The sequence below is a fragment of the Chinchilla lanigera genome, unplaced genomic scaffold (genome assembly GCF_000276665.1).
Source record: "Chinchilla lanigera isolate Chin_1 unplaced genomic scaffold, ChiLan1.0 scaffold00019, whole genome shotgun sequence".
NCBI classification, from domain to species: domain Eukaryota; kingdom Metazoa; phylum Chordata; class Mammalia; order Rodentia; family Chinchillidae; genus Chinchilla; species Chinchilla lanigera.
Genome location: NW_004955420.1, coordinates 9,031,941 through 9,046,423, shown reverse-complemented (window position 1 = coordinate 9,046,423; position 14,483 = coordinate 9,031,941). Strand labels below are relative to the sequence as shown.

The following is a 14,483-nucleotide window of genomic DNA, read 5'->3' as shown; positions in this document are numbered from 1 at the left end:
GCGTTTGTGGCAGTGTACAGAATCTTCAACTTGGACCAAAATCTTTGGCTCACAAAGTTTAGCCCAGAGCTGCACAAACGATGCTAAAGGATGAATTTTATTTTGTTTTGCTGCTTTTATGTCCAAGTTCTTACAGATAGACAATTTTATAAATACAATAAAAATGAATTACTCAAAGAAAATGAAAATGAGACATACAAAATACAAACCCAATTTCTTGGCTTTTGTTTGCTTTTAAATCAAAGTTTCATTATTAGGGTGGACAAACAAAAAATTACTTTGTGAAATTGCCATAAAGATGTCTACAACACATACTTTTGATTTCCGCCCTTGCCCGACCCACAACATAACAAACAGTTCACAGTGCACACTGCACACTCCACACTCTGGGTGGCACGGTGGCCCCTGCCCACATCCCCCAAACTCTCCACAGGCAGCTGTGCAGGGCGGGCTGCATCCCTTTCTCAGTGCCAGCCACCTTTCCTAGACAGGGAGAGCTGTCTTCTCTGCCACATTCCTTCCCAAGCCCTACACCTGGCTCTTGAAAGACCCTCCCAGACCTCAGGTCACGTGCCTCTGCCTCTATTGATCCTGCATCTTGGACAGCCAGGGCCCCTACTCTGCGCTCTCATTGTACCATACACCACTCCTAGCACACTTTTCACCATCTGAAAGAATCTGGCTCCACTAAGCTGCGAGACCCACAAGTGCCCCATTAACATCAGTGCTGACATTCACCAGTGGTCCCAATGTCTAAGACATACTTTGTGTTTAAATAATACTTCTTCAATTAATAGGTGATGAAAGTACAACTTGATTCCACATCCTTCAAGCCCCCATTTCACAAATGAGGAATCTGACCTAAAGAGAGTTCAGCAATTTGGTCGGAATTTCCAAAGATATAAATTTAAAGCTGAAATCCAGCTCTCAAATTTGCACTACCGTATTGCCTTTTGACTATACACACTAAAATAGAATATTACACAAGCGCTCTGAAAGCTGTTTTGAATGATGAGCATTTCTATCAGCTGAAATGGTTTCCAAAACTATTCCATAATTTTGCACAATGAATAAAATTTTATTTTGTAATTTATTTATTTATTCTACATACATTTGTTAAACACCTACCGTATGTCAGTCACAACTGTAAGTATTGCAAATATAGCAGTGCAGGAGAAAACCTGGGCCTTGCTGAACAGAATCTCATTCTAATAGGAAAAGTGGCAAACACTTAGAAAATACAGTAATTAGGAACAAGTCCTCTGAACAAAAGAAATATAGCACAAAGAGATAGAAAGTGATGATATTCCTTCTCAGGATATGATCAGAAGGCCACCTCTAAGGAGTAACACTTGAGTTGAGACTCAGGTATGAAAAGGAGCTGCAGAGGTCTGGTGGAAGGTAGGAGAGGCAGCAATTGCAAAGGTGGGAACCAGAACCAGCCTCATCATGAACCAAGAGACCAGGTGTGGTGAGGTACAGTGAATGGGCAGGAGGAGCATCTGATGCGAGGCTAGAAAGAAATGTAGGACCCAGTTATGGCCAGGGTCAGAGCATTGATGTGAGCTGGTTCACTTTCCAAAGGCCACCCTGGTTGTTGAGGTGACTGTGTGACAGTTGGGAGAGACAGGACATCAGTGAGGGTCCTAGCTCAGCAGTCCAGGTGAACAGTGAGCTCTGGATAGGAGCAATGGTGGACTCAGGATTCATGGAGTCTGCTGATGCACTGGCTTTTGGAAGTGAAAAACAGAGGAGTCAGGCAATTGCTAAGTTTTTGATGTGAACAGCTGAGGGAACGCTGGGGCCCAAAAGAGAAATGGTGGAAGACAGTAAAGGAGGGTCTGCAGGACGGAGACTGGTTTGGAATCAAGAGTGAAGCCTGTGTGGAGAAAATGACACACAGAAGAGATCACAGAGAGAAAACAACTTTCAGTGTAATCTATCAGAAACCTTTTGATGCTGATGTTTTCTTTAATACTTTTATCTGTTTATATGCTCTGTCATAATATGATCTTTACATGAATTAAAGGAGCTATGACTGACATACTAGAGAGAATAATTAAGTGATTGAAATGTTAACATTCTTATAGACTTTTTTTTTCTGAAATCAAGAAAACTTTCCTAAATTTAAAAATAATGAGTTAACTTCCCTCAAAAATGTGTAGCACTATGTATAATTTTTTATTATAGAAATGGTTATAAATGACAAAAAAGTAGAAAATCTAAATCACCAGCAGTAAGATAGTAGGTAAATAAAGGTATAGCCTTACAACTTAATATCATGTGTATATACAAACAAAGACATTCTTTATGCCTTGATACAGGAGAACTTTAAGGACACTTTAAGTGGTAAAAGTGAAGTGCAAAATAATTGGTATGATGTTACCTCTCGTCGTTGAAAGGGTGAGGAAAGTTTTTTAAAAGCAGGTAGTGTCTGTGCTTGGTTGTACAGGCAGGAAGAAACTCCAGAAGGACACACTGGAAACTAATCGCAGGTTTAGGTTGGGTTTTTTTTTGAGTTTTTGTTTTTTTTTTTTTTTGGTTTTGGTTTTTCTCTGGTACCAGGAATCAAACTCATGACCTTGCGCTTGCCAGGCAGGCGCTGTGCCACTGAGCTAAATCCCCAGCCCCCGCAGCTTTAGGTTGGAGCGAGCATAATGGATAAGTACAGCGGGAAGGTGGAGAATGAGGGTGTGAGGACGATTTTCCACTAGCTACCTTTTTATTTTTGTGCAGTGTCAATTTAACCCCTATTCAAAAACTTAAATTAAGAAAAAGAAGCATTACATTCGGTGGCATTTAAAGCATGATGAGGTTCATTCACAAAAACGCACAGTGCGGCCAATGATAACGCCTTTCAAGGGGCCCTTTCTGGCCTCCGAGCACCCTGAGGATGAAGGTGAGTTTCTAATTGGACTCCTTCCCCTGCTGGACTTCCCAGTCCTCTGCTCTCCACTCCTGCACACAGCCTTCCTACTAGGTGAGAGAGAGAGTCCAAAGGTCTAGCTTCTAAGATGAAAATGAGAAGTAAATCATTGTATTACATTTTCTTGATTCTTCTTACCTTGCCGTGTTAAATGCTTTCTAACCCTTTCTATTTCATGGGTTTATTTAACACATATCAATTGTGGTTGGGCGTGGTGGTGCCTGCCTGTAATCCAGGCACTCAGGAGGCTGAGGCAGGAAGATTTTAAGACACAAGTTTGAGGCCAGTCTGGACTACACAGTCAGTTCAAGGCCAGTTTGATCTACACAGCAAGACCTTATATTCTAAAATTATAAAGATTAATTTTTTGTTGATCTGGGGGCTGAGTATTTAGCTCAGTGGCACAGCACCTGCCTGGCAAGTGCAAGGTCATGAGTTTGATTCCCGGTACTGGAAAAAAACCAAAAAAATAAAAAAATAGAAATAAATAAAATTTTCTGTTGACCTGATTAATATATTTGAAGTTTAAGGAAACAAGAAAATACAATCCTTTTTGAATGTGGGGATATGCCCATGGTCCTAAGTGATTAAGTCATCAGCCTGAAACCACACAAGACTTAGTAAAAAAAAAAAAAGCAGTGCTTTTGCCATTTGGATCTAGGCAGCAAAGTCCATTTGCTTCCATTTTTTTGCAGGTCATTTCACTTTTGGAGAAGATGTGACAGCTTGTCTCTCTTCTCATAGGAATGCTTGTCTACTCTGGTAAAAGTATGAAGTGTGTTATTTCAACTTTGTTCTTAGGTTTGAAAACATTCGCTCACTTCTTCATTCCAAAAACATAGATCCTATTGCAATGTTTAAAGACTGATTTTAGCAGTGGAGGTGTGTATGAAGATGACTCAGATCTGAGTCCTTTCTCAAGAAGGTGACATCAAGGTGGGGAGCAAAAGCACGCTCCTAAATCACAATGCGAGGTGGTAGAAATGATTGCTACCTTATGCCCTCTCCAGATACAGTATTCTAAAGAAATAGATATCAGCTGAGCTGACAAAATAACAAGGAAGACCTCATCTCTGAGGTGGCTGGTGTGGTTTGGTCAGACCTACATCAGAAAAACTTGAAACTGTGAGAACGTTCTCATCCGAGATAAGCCTTTGTGCCCTTTGCTTCCAGTGCTGCAGCCATAGGATATCTCTGGATTACAGATTTTAGTTTCGAGATTTTTTTCTTCCTGTCTTTGAAATATACTACTAGTTTTGATGACTGGGTAGGTTTGATGTCTCCTAGCTACTTGATTTCACCTGATTGAAAATAAAGTATGACTCCACTTTTCCTACAAATTAAGGTCAACTTACTCCCCTTCTCCTACTCACATAAAGGAAAAACAGATAAACCTTCATTCTTAAAAAAAGTTGACATTTTCTAAGTACTGCCCTTACTTTACAAGCATTTCTTCATTTAGCCCTGACACCAAATTTTTATATAGTTATTACTGTGCCCATTGTATAGAAAATGTATGGGCTTAAAGAGATGTTTTCTATATCATGTAGTTACTAAGTGATAGAGCTGATAGCTGAATCCAGAGCTGATTCCAAACTTAGGATCTTAACCAGGATGGCGGTGGTTTTCAGAATCGTCTGCAGGGATTATTGAACTACAGCTTGAAACCTCCACCTGTAGTTTGTAATTCAGAGTGTTCTTGTAGACACATCCCCGGGGGATGCCAGCATTGACGCTGATGCTGCAGATTCAAGAGCTGCACATTTAGAAGAACTACACCTCTATCAGTGGTAGCTCTCCCTGTGTTCCTTGGAAGGACTTACACCTAATCTCACTGGATAATGTGTATGCCAATTCTCCACTTATTAGAATAATCAAGAAATCACTTACAGTCTTTGAATAGACTAACAGTATTTCAAACAAATAGCTAGTATGTTAAATGTTCCAATTTAATAATTCATTTTCTATGCAATGGATATGGAATTCTTTTTCATTAAGGGCAAAGCTGATCTTACATGAATTATAAAGAATTGCAGATTAGTTGAGTAGCATTTCAGTCACCAGCTTCTAATAGCTTCAGCGAGTATTCCATTTCTCAGACATATGACATGAGAAGTAATTCAAAGCAGGGAAGCTCTCACATTCTCAAAGTCTCATTGGACAATAAAGAAAAGGAGATGTTTTCTTGGTACATCTAAATGAAAGAAGAGGTATTTATCTTACATTCTGCTGTTGTTCCTTCCTGTATCACCTTATCCTTCTCCTTGATAGCATTTATCATGCCTGAAGATATTCGTATGGTATTGTTCATCCCTTCCAAATCCTAAGTTCCATGAGGGTCATATCTGTCTATGCTGTTTACTTCCAAGCCTGGAACAGTGCTTAGAAATATTGCCAGCTGGCTCACTAACTGCTTGATGCTCCATAATCCTACAGGCCTCCACTGAGAGTCACTGAGTTATAAATCTCCCCACCTAACTTCAGAGAGACCTTTTCACGGAATATGCATTGTGGGGTGTGGAGGGGGAACAAGTGTGTGAGTGCTCCATAAAACAGAAGCAACATGACTTCGTTCCCCACTCCCGAGCCTATTCCTGAGGCACTCCTCTGAGATGCCTTCTTCCTGTTAAATTTCTGGGCTTGTATATAAAGAAAACACACACTGCTAGGAGGAAACTAGAGTTTAATGAAACAAAAAAATAAAAAAAAATAAGAAGCATCCTATGAATTGAATCCAGCTGTGTGGATATTTCTTGCCAACAGCGTAGGAGTTGGAGTAGCAGGAGCTGTGCATGAGTGTGAATGCGAATGGCTGTCTAGAGGCCCAGATGGGTTGTAGGCTGCTCAGGAAGATCCAGTGACTGCGTTCTCATTGTCATGCTCCGGGTGACACATTAGCTGCCCCTGCCTGTGTACACCAAAGGCGATGCTGATTGAGATCACGCTCAGATCTGGGATCACATGTGACTGTCTTCCCTCTCGTCACTGGTGTGATAATACTCAGTGGGTTCCAAAGCACTGGAAGAATAGTATTAAAAACTGAAAAGGTAGATACATATTAAATACTTCAGGTGGGCTCCATGCAGATAATTGAACAGAATACATTTCTGATTTAGGCACAATGGGAATTGCTTGAACACTGATACCTCAAGGAAAAGCTTGCATTTTGTGAGTTCCATAGCCCATGTTTGATTGGCATGGTGATGGTGATGCTTCTTGTATTATGCTGTAGAGTTGATGCTATCTTTACACAAATAAAAACACCCTTGGAACCTGCTCACTAGTGTGCTCCCTTAAAGATTTTTTTAAGAATAACTTGTTATATTACCCACTATTTTCTCTTAAGATAGGTTCCCTATGACAGGAGATTTCTTTGTAGAAAAGCTGTACATGTTCTGTTTTTCCTAGGGGTATATGTTCTAATTGGTTTGTTTCCTATTTTAAGGAAAGTGAGTTTGCTGGAATTTTGAACTAGATCATTTTAAGCTACTATTGTTTACCTCATTGCTTCTATACGTAGATGTTACATGTTTTCTTTCTCTATTTTATTCATTTGAAAGATAATTTCCTTCTATTCATGTACCAAAGTGTAAATAAATTCATTCAAAAATACTTTCTGAGCATCGATTAAATGCCAGGAAACTCTAGGTGTTGAACAAAACAGATATGGTCCCTAGATTCACAGAGCTTAAATTTGTGAAGACATGAAAATCTTATTAAAGCATTAGCTACGGAATAGATATTTATATTCCCAACGACTTTGGTCAAAAAAGTTTAACCTCTCTGAGCTTTCCTCTTTTTAAAAACCGTGGGCAGGATAATATCCTCATTTTGGTAAGATCTTTATGCAAATTAATTTAGATCAAACGTTCATATATTGCTGAGACACAACAGGTTGCCACCCCTTTTCCTGCTTCAAACTTTGAGTTTTGCTGAAATGCTTCCTGACTTAAACTCTGCATCAGAAAATTAAATATTTCAGGTCCTCTGTTAAACCTAATGGATGAATGTTTAAATGCAAATTTCATTTTACACAAGGACTCATCTGACTAAATCAAAAAGAGACTGAGAAAGGGAGGGGAAAAACTTAGATGAGAGGGTTAGGAAAGAGGCCCTCTGCAGAAGAACCCTGTTCTAACTGGGGAGAAAGAGACCACAGGCGGACCACAGAAGCTCTGTCCAGCTCACAACCTAAAAATTCTTTTTCCACTTCTTTCTGTTTTACCGCCAAGGAAAAGTTAGGGAGTAGGAAATTTGGAGGGGCAGTTCTTCATTCTTTCTGGTGGACATTTTCTTAGGTGCCTCTCTACAAAGCTAAAAAAAAATCAAGTCCTCCTAATACTCCATTATTTTTTTCTTCTTACCTTGTTAGTACAGGTTTGTAGTTCATGCAGTTTACAGTTACCTTGGGGCGTGGGTACAGGTACCTATTACAACTTGGTTTGTTTTGTTTTGTTTTAGTCCTCTTCTCCTTCCTTCCGTCTTCCGGCTGCTGCTCTGGTTCCCCAGTCACCTTTTTCAGGTTGTTTTTCAAAAGCCTGAATGAAAGCATCGCTAAGCTTTCCTTCTCATTTATCACAGACATATGAGGCACGTATATCCTCACCACAGGCCCTGCTCAGGGTACAGTCACTGCGTATCCATTGAGCTTCTCCTGTTTGCAAATTACTGAAGAAAAAGTAAACACTCTGCTAACTGCTGACCCTGCAAATGTCCACACAGAGTCTGCGTTCCATCAAGTGTGGCTAAAGGGTGCCTGTGACGGATGCTTGTAATCATTTGTGAAAATAGGAGACCTGTCCCCTAAAAAGGAGTAAGCCTGCCTTTGAAAGGGTCTCACAAGCCTGAAAATGATTTTTGTTCACTCATACGTGCATATCAAGCATGTAGAAAGGGGCAGCTTACCTTCGTAGTGGGAAGATCTTCAACTTCAGAGTTAAATCGAAATTTAAATTCCATCCTTGCAACCTAAAGGAACTACTAGAACTTACTTCACTGAAGATTTTAAGGATTTTATTTGATCTTTCACATGAAGACATGTGCAGAATGTCTTGCTTGTTCCTTTTTACTGGTGTACACCATAACCAATGCAGGACCTATACATATGAAGCCCCTGGAACATAAATGAGACCAAGTCCTAGTGTCTGTGGAATGTGTTTCCCAACCTACAGCTGTCCTTGAACTGAGCTGAGACACGGAGTACACCAGAGAGCTGGGTAGTACCAGGGGGAAAAGATCCTCAGAGGTTTTCAATCCACAAAACCTGTTCCCTCTCTGCTGCCTGTGTCTGTGTCTCACGAGGGCAAGAAACACACAGCAATTGTAGCGTAGTGCGTTTGTCACTTAAAAATGGTAACATCACTTATCTTCTCCAAAACAGAAGGCAGATGGTGAACAATGGAGAAAAAAGAAAGAAAAGGAAATTAATGTTTCTCAGATGGCCGCAGTGTTCACTCCTTGAGCTGAACTCTTTCACTACAACACTGAGATGTGTGTCATTGTTCCCATTTTAACCCACAAGAACGGAAGAGCTCAGAAAGGTGACTTTACCCAAAGTCACATCCCTCTAAGTGGGACTGCTGGGATTTAAACTTCAGGCTTTTTGCTTCTTGATCCAGGGATGTAGAAAGGGAATTTTACTAATGAACCACTTCAATGATGCTTTAGGAAGTCTCTGCACCGTGGTGTGCCTTCAGGGCTTTTAACATAAATGTGTCCAGCCAAAATAGATGAAAGAACATAGCTCAGGGCTGAATGCGCCTGTACCCAAATCCTGACTCTGTATGCACCAGACCTCCAGCTTACACAACAGCAAGAGTTTATCCCGATAAGCTACCACTTGGGATCCGCGTGCTTTTGTCCAAGGAAGAAATAGACTGCAGTACCAATTGTGACACAACACAGAGTAGAACCTACCAGGAGGAGAGGCATGGCGAAGACCACAGGCCCCCGTATTAGACAGATTGGGCTTCTAATTACAACACTGGGGAGAGGCACTGAAGCATAGTAGCAAAAAGCACAGAATCGGGGCTTTGAGCCCAGCTTTGACACTTATTACTTCTTCTTGTTTCACCCCTGCATGTCTCAGTTTCTTCATCTGTAAAATGGTCATGGAAAAAGTGTATATTCCAAACAGTTATTATGACCTACATACTATCAAAATATATATAAAGCGTTTGTCATGGTATACCACAATTTACACGCTCAGTAAGTGATTATAGCTGGCACTGTTTGCATTACCTAGATACTCCAATGTTCATCCCTGCTTTGAACCATGGCATTTTTCAAATAAGTTTATAGTTCTGAATAGTTTCCTCAGGAGAAATTGTGCTATTCAGTTTTACACATCAAATGAAGAAACACTTTCTTCTTGAGGGTTTTCAGTTAGACGACGTATCCAACACGCAGCCATCTTTTCCAGGGCCGACTTCGTGAACTGCCTCCCACATTCTCGTATTGTTCAGGAAATTGTTCAACTCTGAAAATCAGAAAATGCTCTCTACCTTCCTCCAGGCGGAACACATAATCACTGTACTTTCACACAAAGCATCACGGCAATTTTCAGGTTTTTTTCAATAATCTTCAAAAATTGGATGACTTTTCTGCACATCTCTCCTCACTAAGTTAATTTATGTTGGTCCCAGTGTCACGGAACAGGAATGTACTAGTCTTTCCTGAAGGCATTTTTTATTAAAGCAATAGTTTCTTCTCTTTTATTTTATTTAAGCTCTATCCCAGCTGGGTCTCCCTGGACCTTGGGCTCAAGGTAGGACTGGCTAAAAGTTCTGCGTGGTGAAATTTAACTTCTCCCGTCCTAGCAGCACTTCACAAGATCGCTACAAACTCTGGAGGTACTAATTTCTCTAAGTTGCTGCTGGTTTTTCCTGCTTTCTGAGGGTTGTTTGTAGATTTTTTAATGTATTCAGCAAGCTTTTGAGTGCTGAAACACCTATTGTGTGCCAGACGCTTTTCTGGGCTCTTCATGTACATATGAAGAAGTCACATCTCTAACTTCTCTCTTTTTTCCGCACCATGTTCATCTGAATGTGGAACTTGGCTCCACCTCTCAGTAACAAGCAGAAAGTCTGCATCATACAGGAGATATTTATTTCTCCAACAAGCATCACTGGAGGAGGTTTTGGGGGAGAACTGGGGGCAGAAGGAAGAGACAGACTAACATACCACCAAAAAACGTTATTTTAATTTTGTACAATATTTTTAGCCAATTCTCATCCTTCTCTCTTCCATATTGCTAGTATATTTCAATCCAAAGAAATGGAATTTTCACCACACTCACAAAGGACTTAATGGAAAATACAAAAAAAAGGCCCATGATTGTACCATAAGTTCTTAACAGCCTTTTTTTGTTGGTTACAAAATGAGGTTAAAAGATTTGAAATTACCATCAAGAAAAATCCCATTAAGCTCCCTCTGCCATCACCAACACTAGCCTCTGCCTGAGATGGTGGAGGGGTTTGAACAAAGGAGGAGTTTCTGTAAGCTGCGTCTGGGAAAAAGTACCTTACAAAATCTTAGGCAGGCAGAACTCTATTTCACCTATTTATCCATATCTCCATTCAATCATTAATTCAACAGCCTTCATTTAACAGCGCTGTAGTCACAATGCCCTGTGCTTTTGGCAGCATAAAACAGAGTGAGACCTGTATCCATGCTCAAGGAGATCATGGGTCAGACTTCAGTAAAGAAAAGGTGGTGGCTGTGCTCAATCTGAAGAGCAAGTAGAATTCACCAGACAGCAGCGAGGAGGAGAAAATTCCAAATGCGGGACACGACATCTGCAGAGACAAAACATGGTAACGTGGATTTATGCAGCTCTTATCTACATGCCCAGTCATCCCGGAGAGTCAGAAGTGAGAAGCTACAGGGGAGGAAGAGATGAAAGCCGATCTTGCAGACCTCAGCAGGGATAAGAGTTCATGCCATGGCGAGCTATGACTTTAAAAGAAAACCGTAAACATGCACAGGATTTAAACTGAAAACAAACAAGTAACATCCTACAGTCACAATTACAAGTGACCTAATTAGACAATAAATTCCATAATAGAGGAATCTAAGTTAACTTCTTCCCGAAACTGTCACTTTCTTTGCTTCCTGTGACATAGTTTTTGTTTTATTATTGGTACTGAAACCCCAGTGATATTAAAATATCCAGATTCAAGAAATATATTTCTATTTATAAATAGATCTTTTCTAAGGAAATAAGCATTTTTTAAATGAGGAAAAATCCAAACTACTTCACTTTTGCTTTTCAAAGACTAGTTCAAACTTGGAACCTATTGAAGGAATTGCTTTTTAAGCTCCCAGAAAAGTCAAGCAGAAAAAGTATTTCTGAAACTTCTAAATCTTGATGAATTCAATATAGAAAGTTCTACAACATAGTAGATTGGTATTTTCTAGCTCAATTTGAAAATCTTTTTAAAAATTTTCAGTGAAGTCTTTAATGAATTTTATTGGAAATTAAAACAAAACCAGATAATGAATCTGAATTTTTTGTACTTTTGAATAAATTAGCCACAAAACACATATAAGTTATATTTAAAGCAACTGTGACAGTATAAGGGAAAAAAATAGAAATACATCTCTAAAGCAATCAATCTTTTTGGACTTTGATAGTAATACTTTGGGAAAAGCAGCTTTTAAGTGCAAGAAATTAAAAGAAAATCTTTGAGGTTTAAGTCTAAGTAAATACTGTGAAGTTTCAAATAAAGAGAACACTCAAGGGCACTGGAGTATTCTAATTAATTGAAATTTTTCATCACCTCAAGACTAACTAAAAGGTATAAAAATCTTTTTAGTGGAAAATCTTCCTAACATATTAATACACCTTTCTGCATTACTAAGTACAATGTACTAAACTTGCTATCTTTCTTGAAGAAGTGATTTTACAGACTGCAAGACCTTGCTGCATTATATCTCCCTAGACAAAGTCATCAGAGATGGAGCTGAATATACATTGACTATGGAACAGAATTTCAAATTTCAGAATCCCTCAAATGATCTTGCTTGTAATTTTTCAATTTCATGAAATTGTTACAGAAAAATGCTAATCAGTTAGGTGTGGGTTTTCTTGGGGTTTTTTTGTTTGTTTGTTTGTTTGTTTGTTTGGTATTTTTCCCGGTACCGGGAATCAAACTCATGACCTTGTGCTTGCCAGGCAGGCCCTGTGCCTCTGAGCTAAATCCCCAGCCCCGGGTTTTTTTATTTTGTTTTGTTTTGTTTTGTTTTTGTCTTATTGGACCTGAACAGGTTGTAAGTGACTGGAAAGAAATAGTGTGGTATTTTGAATAAGGGGAGAAAGGATTAAAAAAATCTGTTTTTAACCAATAAATTTGGGTATGATAAAAAACATTTTAGCCTCCTTAATTCAGTATTTATAGCAATGCTTAATTAGAGAATATAAGACCTCTTCTACTTTCTGAGAAGCTTTTAAAAGTGTAGTAAAAACTAGCACATGTTACACTGGGCATGGTGGCACACACCTGTAATCCCAGCACTCAGGAGGCCAAAGCAGGAGGATTAAAACAAGTTTGAGGGCACCCTCAGCTACATAGCAAGTTCAAGGCCGGCCTGGATTACATAACAAGATCCTGTCTCAAAACACAAAAACAAAAACAAAAAAAAAATTAGCATATGTTAGTGTGGAAACAGCTAAATTAAATGAATTAAATATTTTTCTATATACATAATATTTATCTGGAATTAGTACTAATTTTAATTTATCTAATAAAATATCAGTATCATGCACTGGCTTTTATTTTGGGATCTAAAAGGCCATAAAACATTTAACAAACTGAACTGAGTTCAATCCGAATCTGTTTTAAATGTTAATCTCTTTTGATATATATATGTGAGAGTTAGAAAGAAGAAAACGTAAGAGTAACAGGGGACTCATTTATAGCAGATTCAACAAAAACTACATGAGCAATTTAAAACTGATATTGCCAAAGTTCTCTTTGGTCTGCAGTGTCTCGGGACACAGAGTATGAACGTACGGCCCGTATAGGAGGTATAGGTCATTGTGTTTAATGCCCAGCACCATGGAAATGACCCAATACATCCATGAATGAAATGGTCCACCAATCTTTCCTAATCCTTCAGAACTGAAAACAAGATGAATGGGATGCCTACTTATAATTCATCAGTCAGACCAGTGAACTAATTAGTAAAAAATATATATTTTTGGAACTGCTAAAAATGTTTCAAAAATTTTAAAGCCCTCTATGTTGAATTCTTTCTTAGACTTTGGAAGTTGAAAGTCATCTTTTTCTTGATTACAGAACTTTGGATAGATTTCTTAATATGGCTCTATATTCATCAATCCTAGAGCACATAAAGCAGTCTGTGAATTCATTAGCAATCTTATGGTACCTTAGAGTTTTCCAACTATAACTATAATGGGTCAGATCTAGACTTGCCTTGGATTCCCATTGTTAGAGGAAGTCTATTAACTTTTTCATTTCTTTATAGTGTAGCATTATCAGATTATTATTTCAAAATAACAAATAGTTCTTTCAGATGCTATGGACTCCCAAATGCATATGGAAAGTAATTTATTCAGCCAATCAGATTGTGCTGATTTATAGCAACATTAAAGCCTACTGAATGCTCAACTTTTTATATATTATCTATTTGCTCCTCACAAAACCCTTGCAAAGTCAGCGAGGTCATTATTAGCGTCATTTCTACTCTCCAGTTTAGAAAAAAAAAATTCTCTGCCCAAGGTCACACAAGAAAAGTATCATTTCTAGGTATCAAGACCTCCTCCTATTTTCTGTCAACACAGACCACACTTTACCTCAGTACCATTAACACATAAGGCCATGCTGCCACACAAGCATAGGGTAAGTCACCTTTCAGCAACTTAGAGTTAAACGGTAAGTGGAACAATTCATTAGAAAAGATAGGAACCTTCCCTCCCTTCTGTTGAAGGAGGATGGCCTCTAAAAAGCAAACACAGAGTATGTGCACTAGGACTTGGTGAAAGCATGATCCAGACACTGGATCTGTAGTCATCCACCTGGTTTCCTCCTAGTCCAAACCAAAAATACCTCTCAGTTCTCTTCCCTCTGTTCTTGTGGACACCCAGGAGGGAACAGAATTGAGAGGTGCTTTTGTTTTGTCATAAGTACTTAAGTGGTAGCTCCAGGAATAAATTTCATACATCTACTGATATTTATAACAAGTGTCCCACTTTTGGAACTAATCAGGATTGTGATTATAGCCAGAAAATTTGATAGGAAAGCAAATGAACTGGTACATCATTTGCACATCAATAGAAATAGGAATTATGGATTTATAATGATTGAAAGGAAATTGGTTTTATTTAAAATATTCAGGCATTCCAGGTCCTAATTTAGTTAAACATCACTATGGACATCACCCTAAATTGATATCTTCATACATTAGTCAGAGCAGACCAGGCTGTGTCTGACAGCAAGATGCAAAATGCAAACCCTACCCCAAAATGTGCTGCAGACAAATTAGCAAGAGCTAAATTTCTTGAAAAATTTAAAAATTTCCTCTGGTGCCTGATTCC

At 38.9% G+C, this 14,483-nt stretch overlaps 1 protein-coding gene across 10 annotated transcripts in view; it reads left to right on the top strand.

Moving 5' to 3' along the window:
- The window catches only part of Pex5l (peroxisomal biogenesis factor 5-like), a 221,911-nt gene that overhangs the window by 99,886 nt on the left and 107,542 nt on the right, over positions 1-14,483 (top strand). The window lies entirely within an intron of this gene.